General features: G+C 34.8%; 1 protein-coding gene across 1 annotated transcript in view; it reads left to right on the top strand.

The window, feature by feature from the left end:
* The first annotated feature begins 6138 nt into the window (after positions 1 to 6138).
* The window catches only part of LOC148657548 (cadherin-10-like), an 81072-nt gene continuing 73193 nt past the window's right edge, over positions 6139 to 14017 (top strand). The window contains exon 1 of the mRNA XM_088643982.1: positions 6139 to 6157. The gene's annotated coding sequence lies outside the window, so the exon portion shown is untranslated. The remainder of the gene's footprint in view (positions 6158 to 14017) is intronic.

Below are 14017 nucleotides of genomic sequence, written 5' to 3' on the forward strand. Positions count from 1 at the left end.
TTTGAAAGGACACTGAAATAACTGCATGATGTGCATTTTGCTAAACTGAAAAGAATGAATTCCTGTGCATTTGTCAAGGAGGGGGTCTTACAGTCCAACGCTATTTATACATTTCAGGATGAACAACATGGTGAGGATCAATTGACTGCAATCAGCTAACAGCAAAGATGGTAATGGTCTTTTCTTCTTCATTCAGAAGACCTGAAGGGTCAAACTATTAACTTTTTAAGATGTTTTTTCAGCCTCAGTAGGATATTCTTTAACCTCTCTGTAGACAGCAAGTCTCCTCCTGAGAGCTTAAGAAATACTTTAGTTCTAGCTGTCTGGACAGCCTTCCACCCTTTTCTTTGTGCGTGGGTTAATTCATGCTGGGGAGGAGTACTCACACAACTCCTCTCCAAAGACTCTGTAAAACATTTTCTGGGACACTTGATAAGTTTGTAAATTTTAGTTCTTCTGGAACATTTTTAATCAATTCCTATTTCAAGCCAAACCCAAATTGCTATTTCAAACAAAAAAAAAACACAAAGTCTATCACTTTTTCAGGAAAAATTCAGCAGTAGAATAAAATGTTCATTTTTGTCTTGGGAATAAAGTCATCCAAAGGTGGGGTTTCCCCTCTGTGACAAATACACTTGAATTCCTCAGTACCTAGGGAATTTCTACTTTTAGGCTCACACCTTGAGCAGATCCATTCCTGTAGCAAAAACAGAGAAAAGCAAGAAATATGATCACATATAATTGGACATTTTTTAAATATATATATATTACAAATTCCCATTTATCCTTGGTGTTTACTCACCTTGTTACTTATTATAAACATAATAGGCATCATGCACCAAGCTTTTGTTTTAACACAACCTTCTCATTCCTGATTTACTATCCATTGTGTTACCACAAATTTCAATCTGTGTCATTCGGAGAATGTCTGATCCAGGAGTTACTTTTAAGGTGTAGCATTAACTGGTTTAATACAAAGCTCACTACATTTTAGTTAATTTATTGTTGAGTTTTTCCAAGCTTGTGCCCACTTCAAAGAAGAGGGGCTGGGAGTGTTCCATCTTTATAGGTAAAAAGAAAATAGAGAATAAGGAGTCTTTACCTCACATAACAACGTCTTTCACATTCAACATTTAAAAGTAGCAACTTTCAGATCTCCGGTTAACAGAAACAAAGTACGTTTAAAATTGAAATGTTCAATCTCAATGCAAATCTTTTCTTTCTGTTCAGCATTTGAAGAGTATTTAATGACTATTTTTAATTTCCTGCAGCAATGCTCTGACCATTGCAGAAACAAAAATCTGCAGTGGCAGCTTCTCCATGCTTCGTTAACTGCGTGGGGTATGCAAAGTGTACAGCAGTAAAAATGAAGAGCTCAAATTCCAGCCAGACAGAAACATTACTAACACAGCAGCAACTCATATTTATAAAACCAGTTTTGTTATTGGGAGCCAGTCAGACTGCACTAATTAAGGTTACTAAATGTCCCAGAAAAACCATGATTGTCCCAGTTTTCATACTTATTTTTTGTCTCTATGGAAAATATTACAACTATTAAACTGTCCTGGTTTTTATCTGCACCTCAGTACAAATCTGAGACGCACAGTTTTCAGTGTATGTGGCCCTGTTTAATTCCACATGAGTGGCGTCTTACAAAGCCAAATCACCTGACAAAGCCAATAAAAAATCAATGCTGATATTGAAAAGAAAAATCAAAATCAAATGCATTAAGTAGTTATAGGGGTGTGTTTACTAAAACAGTTCAATCAGATTCTGATACTGTAGTTCTGATACTGTTGCATAATACTTGCATGTTAAGGTCTTAAATTTGCCAATTTGTATTATAATGTTAATTATCTAAATTGATTAAAAAAACACCAAGAAAACAACTATTAAACATTATTAAAATATAAATTTCATTATTGAAGGCAATATTTATAAAAATAGAAAACATAACCTTGTCATATTCATATTCATATTACTGTAACTTCAGAATGAATACAGAATAAAGAAGGGGAATATTCCCAAAAGGCAGTGTTGTGCTTTGAATTTGTGATCCACACCAACATTCCATGTGCAGTAGATCAAAGCATATTATTTAATGGCAGGGATCACCTTCTTATTCATTTCAATGGACAGTATGATGCAATAAACTGTAGATTAGATTCTTTACCATTAGCCACGGATGTTAGGTTTAATGAAATTCAAATTGTTCAATAGACAGTTGGAAACACCTGAGAGTTGTTAATCAGATTTGTATCCTCATCACTTGATGAATCACCTGGAGCATCTTGCACCCCATTTTCCCCAGCCATGCTTTAAGACTGTGCACCAGTATTTGTTGCAAACATATCAGCAGCACAACTTATACCTATCTGGCTCATTCTTGATGTCTGCTGCAAGCTATTCTTGTTATGTCTCTCGGTATGTATGTAACACTCTGTTCAATCAGAACACTATGTCTCTGTTCTTACTAGACAGAAGTAGTTGAACCCAACTTCCTCACCACTGTTCCGAAGACTACAATGTTCTTTGAAGGGTTTTCTGTTTCCTGAAAGCAGTCTCTCTTTCATGAAGTGAGGACAAATCTGCTGGCATTAATTGTATCTGGTTGGTGAGTTATGTGAGATTGTTGAATCCTCCAGCTCTCAATAATTTGAACGCTGGTGCTCTGTCACTTATCTTTCTACCTTTAAAAGTTGAGGCAGCTGAGGATATAAACTGTGAATACCAGATTCTTCCATCTTCTGTTGTTCTTGTGACTTAAATTATTCTCATTTAACAGTAAAGTCACATGGTTCTGCTGAATGGGATTATATAACATATTATATAATGGGATATCTTCACGTACAGTTTAACAAACAATCAATTTGGCTACCTTTTTTCATATTCTGAAGAACTATTTAGAGTGTTACATTGGGCCTTATTTTATGCAAACTGCTTCTTCCACCCTACGAGGGTCTCCAAATATACTACATCACTTTGGATATGTGGTCCTTAGGTTATTGAGTGATCAGTGCAGTTGGTACTTAATTGCTGGCACTATGTGGTGTATTTTGTAACTTAAATTAGAATTTGTATTTACTCTGGAATACTCCATCCTTCTCTGTCTTCATAAGATAAAAGTTAATATTGATCCATCCAGGCTTCTTATGTTTTCAAACAAGCATAAGCATGTCCACTTTAAGTTACAGTACGAGCAAGGAAATTCAGCTCTAACTATTACATAATCAATTCACAGCAGTAATTCCAAATAACCTAGGAAAAATGCCATTTTTATCTAGCACTCATTCAAAAAAGGCACAAAAAAATTAAGAAAAACTGGAACTTTGTCTTCCTTTTAAAGAATAAGAATCTAGTTAAGTGCATTCAATTTAGTCTCTGTACAGTATTTTAGCTTAAATGTTCTTTTTTTCAAAGTAACCCTGCTGCTTTTATGCACCTACTGTGAATGATTTATGGTCACAGAGCCTTACGGAGAAAAACAAACATATATTTTTTTAAGTACATCAAATATACTGCACATCTATCATCTACAAATGCATATATTCTCCCTTCTACGCCTAACTATAGAAACTGTACCAATTGTTTTTCACAACTATGTCATCTTCCCACCCACTCTATGTTTTACCATAATTGTAGATAACTATGTAGTACAAGTGTGCTTTGTTTCCTCACAAAAAGGTGTAGTGTCATTTTGATAATGTGTAACACAAAGCTGTTTATTCTTTTAAGCCTTCTCATAATAAAAACAAAATAAAGTTGTAAATTATATATTCTGCTCTGTCACAGAATTGTTAAATTCCTTGCTTGGCTGTCAAGGGTTTGGGTATGTAAATAGATGTATTTAAGTAATTTGTGTTACAATCACACAAAAATATGATAAGGCATTTTACATTTTTGTACACAAACAAGATCAATTTGGATTATAGAAGAAAGGACATATCAAAAGTAAAAGTATCTTGTTTGTGTGTAATGAGATCTTGTTACAGGGTTTTTAATGTTTGTAGCTTTGTAGCATTAAGCCAAGCAGGATATTATTTAAAATTCATGTGAAATGTTGCAGTCCATTTTTGGTATTATGTTACCTAATGTATGATTTGTACTGTTGCTTTACAAAATATGTTTATAACTATATCTGCTTTCTTTTTGATAAAATTATAATCCTGTCTCAGCCATGATTTTTAAGTACATTATGTGATGAAAACTATACATGACATCTTGACTAAAATAAAGATTTACTGCTCACTGCTAAGTTGTGTAGCAATACAAGTACTAGATTTAAAGTAAAAGAAAACCTGCTCATTTACACATAAAACCCAATTCAAATGTTTTCTTTAGAAACCTATCTAAAGTATAATAACACTAGTGTGTTGCTTCCCTTTTAAATTTTTAATTGAACTGCAGTTGAATGAGAGCAATTAATCAAACAGCAATTACATTAGAGCACTTGAGTACGGATTAAATTATTTTGACAGACAGTTCCCTGCTTTCAGAATTGGGGATGGAATATTATGACTGCCAAGCTTTAAAAATGTGTATAGTACGACAGGATGAGTTGGACTTGTGATCTGTAGTATATTACTAGCTATGGCCCCCATCCAATGCAATAAACTATTCTAAAAGAGTGAAGACAATCAGAGTTTAAGTACATTCATATTTAAACATAAGCCAGCAGATACAGTATGTTGCAATGCATACAGCACTTCCAATTACACATCCTGGGACTACTAGTACATGAAACTCCATTTAGACTGCACACATTTGGCATCCATGGCCTCCCAATTGTACGTATGCCTGGAAGTTATTCCATTACTTACAAATTTTCCAAATGTGCGGATGTCATTTTGCCAATCTAGCTAATATAATATAATGTATAATTAATGCAGAGGGCTTGTAATCTTAACTTAGTTTGGCAAAGCTATTAATATACTATTAAATATACCGTACTATTATAAAGTATTACATTATCTGTATTTTCATTAATAATGGCATGTTTACGAGCATTAAAAAGCAAAAGCAAAACTGCACTTTATACTGTATTTATAAGCTTTAGCACCTATTACAAATCAAACATCTGAAAACTAGAAGCTATGGCTTGATTGTCATTATTTTAACAGCAACTTTGCTTATTTCCATAATGTCTGTTCTTCTTATGATAATTCACTAATTTGCACCTTTGTTGGTGTACTGGGTGTCATCCTCTAGCTATGTTGTAATAATAGTCACTAAAATAAAATTCACTTTAGTATTAGTGACATGTAACATTTTAAATGAACTTCAAGAAAAGAGGAAAACAATTTTTACAGATAAAAATGTACAGTAGAGCAATTTAAAATATATAACCAGGAATGTCACATAAAAAAAAATTGCTGAGGAGAAAAAAGATAAAAGCAAAGTGAGAGAGAGAGAGGGCAGTTTTGTTTCATTCAAAGAAATGCAGAACTTGTCTGCTGAGAAGAGTCAGCCATTAAAACTAAATTGAAAAGATTCTGTAAGTCACACATGGATGTTGGACACCTTTATGACTGCATCCCCAACTCAGTGGCTCCCAGAGTCCTGCTGATAGCTTCCAGAGTCACTGCCCCACTGTGATGCTAATGAGACAAGAAGGCATGCTGCTGAGAGCTGCAGTAATTACAGAGTCAATGGTTTGTTTCTTCCTGGACTCCTTCCTCTATCCCTTCCCTCTACTCCCATACTTTTCTTTTACTCCCTAGGTCCTCTGTTCTTTAATCACTTTTTTCTTTCTTTTTCTGTGGGGTGGGGGGTAGGGGGATGGAGTTTTTTTTCTCCTAAAGAATACTCTTCATTAAAACAGCTTTGACTTTTTAGCCTTAGCTGTAAATTGACTGCCCACTCACTAATAAAGCTCACTCATTACTAATCTGATTTTCAGACTTTGCTGACTTAAATCAGGAGTTTTCAGGATAATTTGAAAGACTGGAATTTTCTTGCGTTGCGTGTTTGTACTTTAGTCTAATGATTAGTTTATACCACAAAAATCTTGATCCTCACTTCAGGATGGACACCTGCTGCAACCTGCAGTGCCTAAAGAGATTTTTTTTTCAAACTCGTTTAGCTCCTTGATGGGCTCCAAGGAATCATTTTTTTTCGACATTTGTGATATTGTCACTCTGCTATTAAAGAGAGTGAGGTAAGTGTGAATTTTTATTTCTGTAAACCATCATGTAGACTTTATGTACAGCATTACATGATGGTTGGCACTGCTGCCATAGGTTAGCATCTATGGACAGTTTATTTGGGATCATCAGCATGACAGCTTACACTTATCAGGGATATTGGCAAATATACACACCTTAAAAAGAACACGTTTTAGGGCTATGGTGTCTTACGACCAAGCAGTTGCAAATTATTATGAGAATGAATATTATTCTCACTAACCGGTCAACGTTAGCAATCATTAAATCAAATAATTCTCTGATATAATTGTTCAACTGGAAAAATAATCTCTAGTTTTATTTTCTGTCTTGAAAGTTTCTCAACTCAGTAGTATCTGAAGACCTTTGATGACTTAGCTAATTAGAAATCTAGACATCTTATCATTGAAATTGCACAATATACGGCATGGTAGGAAGAAAACCCGAAAGATATTAAAACCAGCTAACTTCTTCAAATGGAAACATGCCTTTTTTGTTTGCTTTTGATTAATTTAAATATTTTATGTAATGTTTCCCTTCCAACACACTTACTGTATATACAGTAACTGTCATGTAAGCAGACCACATTTTTTTTAGTGTGTTGCTTCATGTACTGTATAATAAGCATTATGGAAGAATAAACCCTTAAAATAAGAAATTTATTTCTTAGACTTCCCAAGTTCACAGTTCACAGTGTCAGCATTGTTTATGGACATATATTTATAAGACATTCTCAGTGCTTGCAGACCCATATTTAGCACTTACCTTTTCTTTTGACAGCATTTTCTTCAGAGGAACCTGCAGGCATATTAACAAACTTGCCAAGTGATATTGAATGCTATTGCAAATCTATTTTGTATTACTGTTATTAACTCTTGAATAGATAATACAAGATCCATAACTTTCAGTACAAGAAATTAAACTCTGGGTTTACAGCGTTAGTTATTCATAAGGCATTTCTTTGGGCACCATTTCATGGTCTTCTGAGCAGGCCTCCTAATCTTTATTCTCTTGCCAAAGCACAGTTTTTATAATAAATTAAAAAACATGTCAGTCCAGGATTGAAAACTTGGCATTGTGGCAGCAACACTCCGTGCTCTCTTAATGAAAATCATGATGGCTTTTCAGAGTTATTCTCAGTGTGAGGAATTCAGGTAACCTGAAAACGAAAACCTCAAGCACCTACTTAAAGTAATACAACTTTCTTTCAGCAGTTTTTGCTTAATGTTTCCATTTGCTGATGCACTCCTACTCTTTCTGTTAATAGAATTGTTTTTAACATTTAGTAAAACTGCATTGGACAACAGGGTTTTCTGAAGCTTAAGTCTCCCTTAGATTTCATATAAATCAGTAGATAAAAAAGCAAAATTCATTTCTGCAGATCAACTCAACTTGGTTCAATGTGAATCACCCTGAGAATTCCGGTCCCACATCTCATTTCATGGAAAAAAAAATCAAAAATGTCCTCAGAAAAAGTGCTATATAACATCAATATCCAAGATAAAAATAATCATGTAACCTGTTTTTTGTGTCTTCTGCCTTGGGCAAAACCAAGAAATATGCAAAATGTAATACCATCTTATATATACAGTATATATATCTTGTTGCATTTGTATCATTATCTGTCTTGCTATGTACAGTCGCAGTGACAGGCAGTCTGTATGGTGTTCCAAACACTATGAAGCATCCTAAAAAAAATGAAAATTAAAAATTAAGGCCATTTTGTTCAACCATTAGAAAATTGTATCTGAAAATTAAAAAGAGATGTAGTAGGAGAGAAGGTTTACCTACACATATTTTAATCTACACCATCAGCAGTTTTGTTTTTCTTTTCATACAAGGTTAATACTGTACTGTGGAGACAATATTCGCAGTAGCACATGTCCATACTGCATACAGTACAATCAGAGCTATTTTGCCAAACAGAGGAACTGACACAGCTCTCAAGGGCAACACTGCAAGGTCAGGGGTGCTTTGGCAGCCACAAAGGATATCGAGGGTTTATGGGAAACCAGAGAGAGCCAAGGGAGTCCTCAACTTCAACTCCAACTATGAGCCTGACAGAGTTTGATCAGTTGTGCTGTGCCGCTTAGGACCTCCATGGCACAGCTGGCTAATGATATACCCAGGAGTAAACCCAGTGATGTCTGGCATGTAGTACCCATCTTGTGATTTGGGCCATATCCTTAAATGTTTGAGCCACTTGGGACAAAGGATATTTTTATCTAAAACGGTTTTCCATAACAAATACAGCTTTAACATTTCCAGCTGTTTCCCGTGTGACAACATCAGTGTCATAAAACGGTGTCAAAAAAAAAAAAACATATTTATTCACGGACATCAGCAGCTGTTTTGAAAGGGATTTTTTTGCATGTAAATGAGTACTTAAAAAGGTTTGAAATCAGCACCTGAAATCTCTTATGCAATTACATGTGGGTAAAAATTGATTGTTTTAGCGTTTCAAGGAAACTACTCTGTGTTACACATCATTCAGTTGCAGAAGGGAAAGATAAAAGGAGATGTAACTAACAGACAGGCACAAATTATGACATATTCAGTCATCTTTGAATTTACAGCCTTCTTCTCTCTAAAAAAACACAAGCAAATCTCTGTGTACTGGAGCACTAATATACAGTAGAAGGAAAATCAAGTCTGTTATCAGGGGATTTGGATGTTTGATATTTGATTTTTACACATCAGTGTCAGAAGACTGGATAAAGACTTGCCAAAGATCTATTTTTATGAGAGAAGACTAAAACACCAATGTCTATCAGTGTCAAACAAGTATTGGAAACAAGGTCTTTGAACTGTGAGGAAAGATGGAGAAAATGCATCAAGAACATTGATTATGCATAGCTGTTGTAGTGTAGGGTGGATGCTATTATATTCTCATAAGTTCCATGAACATGAATCATGTTACAGTAATAAAAGTACAGTAGAAGTGCACTATACAAATATCCGCAATAAAGAAATTAACTTTAACAATATTTTGCAAGAAGGAAGGAATCTTTATTTAAAAATTTCATGAGGGCTGAAAAGTTGATTTTCAAGGTACTGTAGTTGCACAAAGAAGACAACAGTCAGTAATTCTTCCCCCTACTACTCTTTACATAAGATGACAAAAAATATTGTGAATTTGTGATAACAAATAACAAAGCATCCTTCCCAATTCCAATTCAAGAGACCCGACAGGCACTTTAAATATTTATTTTTGTTTGTTATTTATATCTGAAGACTGCTGAATTCTTTTTATTAAAAAATAGATGATGTGAAAAATAAAGCCCAGGATGATTTAATATATAGATATAAAAGGCATCACTCTTAAAGAAACAGCTAAAAAATCCAAATAGATACACATAAGGGCAATCCAAGTGGAACAAGTGTGTCTCCAGTAAATACTCTATTGTATTTATGTCTTGTGCCAGTTTCAATCAGAACAAAGAGAATAATGGGTCTTCTGTCTGAGGCTATTGATATTGTGAAGCCCAAATCTAAGATACAGAGCTAGATCAAGCTGATGACTCCATGACTTGGTATTTTGAGAAGATATACTGCTGTATTCATTAGTTCTGTAACCATCTTTAGAAGCTCTCAGGCACAAATGTCCAATAACCTCAGTTAATAATAAGGTCAGTAAGCTCAGTTGAACTTTCTTCAGTCATATTGCAATGTAATATAATGGGTATTTCCCCTCATCAGTAATACAAAGTAACATAACATACTGACCACGTGTTGACATACAGTTAAAAACTGAGATTAGCAAAAGTTGTTAGATTTCAAAACCCCTAAAATATGGACACTCCTGGTAAAAAGGTGATTAGTGGATACTGTATATGACATTAATGGAGATTATTCACAAAACTGTTGTATACTATTTTGGCATGGCAGTAAGGGCTGTTACCGTGTTGTTGGATGTTTCCCTGACTTAAACTGTTTGCTGGCATACAGTAGCTGCTGTAAATGCATCAGGAGCTGAGCAGAGACACAATGAATAAGGTCTTGCGAAATTGTGCAGTTCTAGAGCCTTCCAAGCTGTCCTATTATTTCCTTGCTATTTGGTCACTATGGTGATGCGTGAGATCTTATTGTGGGATAAACAAGTTGTCAATTTAACATTTCTGTCGCTTTCAGTGACAGCATTTGCTACATTCTGTTATTAATTCAGCAATTCACTTGCATTTGTTTCTTTTCTATATTATGGATCACTTTTATAATGTCTGTAATTGTAAACTTAGAACATCAGCTTTAATTACAGTGTCTGTCAAAAGTCTCCAGTGTTGCACTTTTTAAAAGCATGTTACAGACTATTAGTATAGTTGCTAAAACTTAGTGTCACGACTATAGTCCCCCCTCCTTAAGGGTGCTCCAGCCCTTTCACTAAAGACTTCATTCTCTGCACCTGTTTCCCATTCCCTGCCCACCTTAAAAGCCAGGCGCTGACGCTCTTCCGGGCTCTGCATCTGATTTCCATATCGTGCGAGTCCGGGACCAGGAAGCGCCTGGTCCCGTTAAGGTTTTAACCTCCGTTCCCGTTCCTGTTTCCCGTCCGCCGGTTCCGACCCGGCCTTCGTGGTTTTTAATTCCGAGTTCTGATGGATCTCCTGGTTTTGGACTTACCTTCGTGTTTTGGATACTCTATGGATTATTCTTTGGGATTGTTCGCCTCGGCCACACCTCCCCCGTGCACCAGCGCACCTTGGACACGCCCCCTGTCTTCTGCCCCGTTTTCCTGCATGACATTTCCCTAGTGTTTCCCCACTCCGTCGGACTGTGTCGTCCGCATAGGGTCCGGAAAGAACTGTTCGTTACACTTAGATCTTTTCCAGAATACTTTAGCAGAATAAAATAATAAATTCCTGAGTTCAGAAATGGGGCTTACTTTGCCTTTCAGTTATATTAATTTAAATTCATCAAGCGCACTTTGCCATAAAAGTCAGCCATCACACTTGGACATTCATATTGATTTCTATTGGTTGCTTTGACACTTTCAATCACAAATAACATGTCAGTATGACAAATCTTATTTAACCGTAATTTAATGGCTTTATGAATGTGGTAAAAATTGCGTTTTAACAGGAAATTAAGTACATACTGTAAGCTGTACCATATGTTTTTTTATGTAAGAACTGCAATATATCTTAATGCGTAGGCCACAGTAGTTTGAGAAGTTTGAATGCAACCAGCAGGATGATGTATAATTGGTATACAGGAGGATATGACCCAGGTGTTGAGTAATGTACAATTAGAAAACACCTGTATGTATTGTCTGTACTGCTTTGGTCCAGTGTAGGAGTTGTTTTGTATCTTCTTCCACTGAGTGTGACCTCTGGTGTTTATTGAATTATTAAAACATAATAAAGTATGTGCAGTGGGCTTCTGTAAAAGAAACATCTAAATCAAATGAGCAATGAAATGCAGTCCTCAGCAGCGATTTAAAAAAAGCTGCATTTTCTAAACATAAAACAATGCACTGTATGATATTGATCTTCATCAGATTTCTTGACATAAGGGAAACTCCGTGGTCTTGCAGAACCCACTCTGATGGGTTTTGAATACAGGTAGTCAATATTATTCTCCTTTGAAAAAGCAGTTTGATGGGATTCTGGAACTGTTAAACTACTGATAGCCGCAAGAAAGATGGGCTAAATACCCTCCTCCTCTCTTTTATAACTTGTTTTTTTTATGATTTTATTATCTTCGTTGTCAAGGGCTGTTAAATGCATTTGAGCCAGATTTACTTTTTCATAGATGCTTCTTGCAAAACAGCTTTTGGAAAGATGAAGCATAGCAGACACATGCATTTTTATTTTTGTTGCTTTTGTTCTTTTTTATTTTATATTCAAGCTGTGAGTAACCTCCTTGAATAATTGAAAGAAACCCAGCATCAGAATTTTCAGGTAGTGTTTTTTTACATTAGATTTTCTTAGGCTTTATTTATATTCCGTGGGTCAAAGCCCTGCACTGGAAGCACTGGAAGTGACAGTGCCCATTACAGCATGGTTACTTTAATGAAAGCAGTGAAGCTATCCCTTTGAAAAGCTAAATCTGATTCTAACTATACAATTTCTGAGGGCTGGCTGGCTCAGAAAAAAGAATATGATTATAAGAGATGTGCTAGATTGACTGGTACTATACATTACTTTTAACATACTTCTTTTACTTATAGTATTGAAACCTGAATAATGCTAACCTCAAAATAATGCATCATCAAAGTGTTTTGTATACTTTGTAACACAAATATTTTTTTTCCTCTTAAGACATATCAGGGTCCTGTCTGTTCTGTGTCTTGCATTACCCTTGTTAAGGTCAAGAAGAATCTGTTCTAAGAATAGCTAAGAAAACTTCATCATGTTGTGCTTTACAGAATAGTTTATATCAACTACATGCTCCAGTATTTTTTCCATGTCCTTCAATTCTTTTCAGTCTATTGGCGATGCACTGAGCAACAAACTCTGTATAAAACTGATCTACAGTACATCTCTACATTATTTCCTTGCATTTAGCCTGAAAGTATCTATCCTGATTCCTTCTTTAGATGAATAATTAAAATGGTAAATATTAAACAAGTAAAAATCTCTGAAGAAGAGTATATGAAGCAGACGAAAAATGTAATTTGATAAATAAATAAATTTGAATTATTTACTCCCCATACACCTCTGACAGTGGATCCCATCTTGGGTAGTTGGATATCACTTTCTTTTTAAGAAAGAGACTTGTTCCCCTCCTACAATGGTGCGTAATTCATAAATTGAAACATTAAGTTAATCTTTATTAGTAAAAACATCTCAGAGAAATATCTTAGCAAAAACTAAAGAAGTGCTACAACAAAAAAAAACAATAAAAAATACACCATCTCTTAAGTAGCTTTTAATCGATTAACTAGACTTAAAGGTGTACCCACATCCCAAATGACAATTTGTACATCTCAGTTTAGTTATTTTGATGTGCATTGGCATGAAACTTGCCATATGTCCAGAGATCCACAAACATACTTTCATATAGCACTTCCTAATGTGCCTTTCAATATATCTATATTTTAAGTTCAGAGGCAAGTTATTGCAGTTTATGCAGGTAATATACTGTATATTATATCCTTCTGTTTTTCTAAATGTTTTTTAGTTAAAAATTACCTTTACATTTACATGTGAGAATATATATTACTTTATACTAATTACTTTTAGTTCACAATGTATTGAAAAGATTATCCAAACAAATTACAAAATCCTTACATTGTACAAAATACAAGCCTATACTGTGCTGGATGCTAATATACAATTAAACATATAACATAACCACATAACATATAACCAATTATACAAAATGCTACAAATATATATATATAATATACTGTATATACAAAATCTAAGACCTGTTGGTATAAACTTAAGTTTCAGGTTTAAACGTGTTCATTCTTGTCATGTGCCCTGTGTCATTTATATTTAAATGGCAGAATGAATTATGGAAAAGAGACAGTGTATTGACCTTGAGGGCTGGCCGGAGGTTCTCCCTGGAAATTTTCTTCGGAATGTTTGGAATAGGTCCTCAGAACATGGACACAATCAAATTTTCCACCTGCGCCAAAGTTGAGCCAAAAGCTTCAGAAAGGACAAGAAGATGTATTTCGAAACATATTCAAGAGAGTTCATAGAGCAAAAAATTATATCACAACATGTTCTTTTGTCACTTCTAAGAATATGTACAGTAAGCTAGTGTAAAAACACCTTAGTACTACTACTTGAAGGATTTGCTGATAGGTTATTGATTCATTTGTTACATTATGGGCTAATCAGAGATATTCATCAATCACTTGGCCAACTTATCTCATTTATAAATAAAGTTACTTTAAGATTCTGTGG

This window comes from Lepisosteus platostomus, chromosome 8 (genome assembly GCF_059453375.1).
Source record: "Lepisosteus platostomus isolate fLepPlt1 chromosome 8, fLepPlt1.hap1, whole genome shotgun sequence".
Taxonomy (NCBI): Eukaryota; Metazoa; Chordata; class Actinopteri; order Semionotiformes; family Lepisosteidae; genus Lepisosteus; species Lepisosteus platostomus.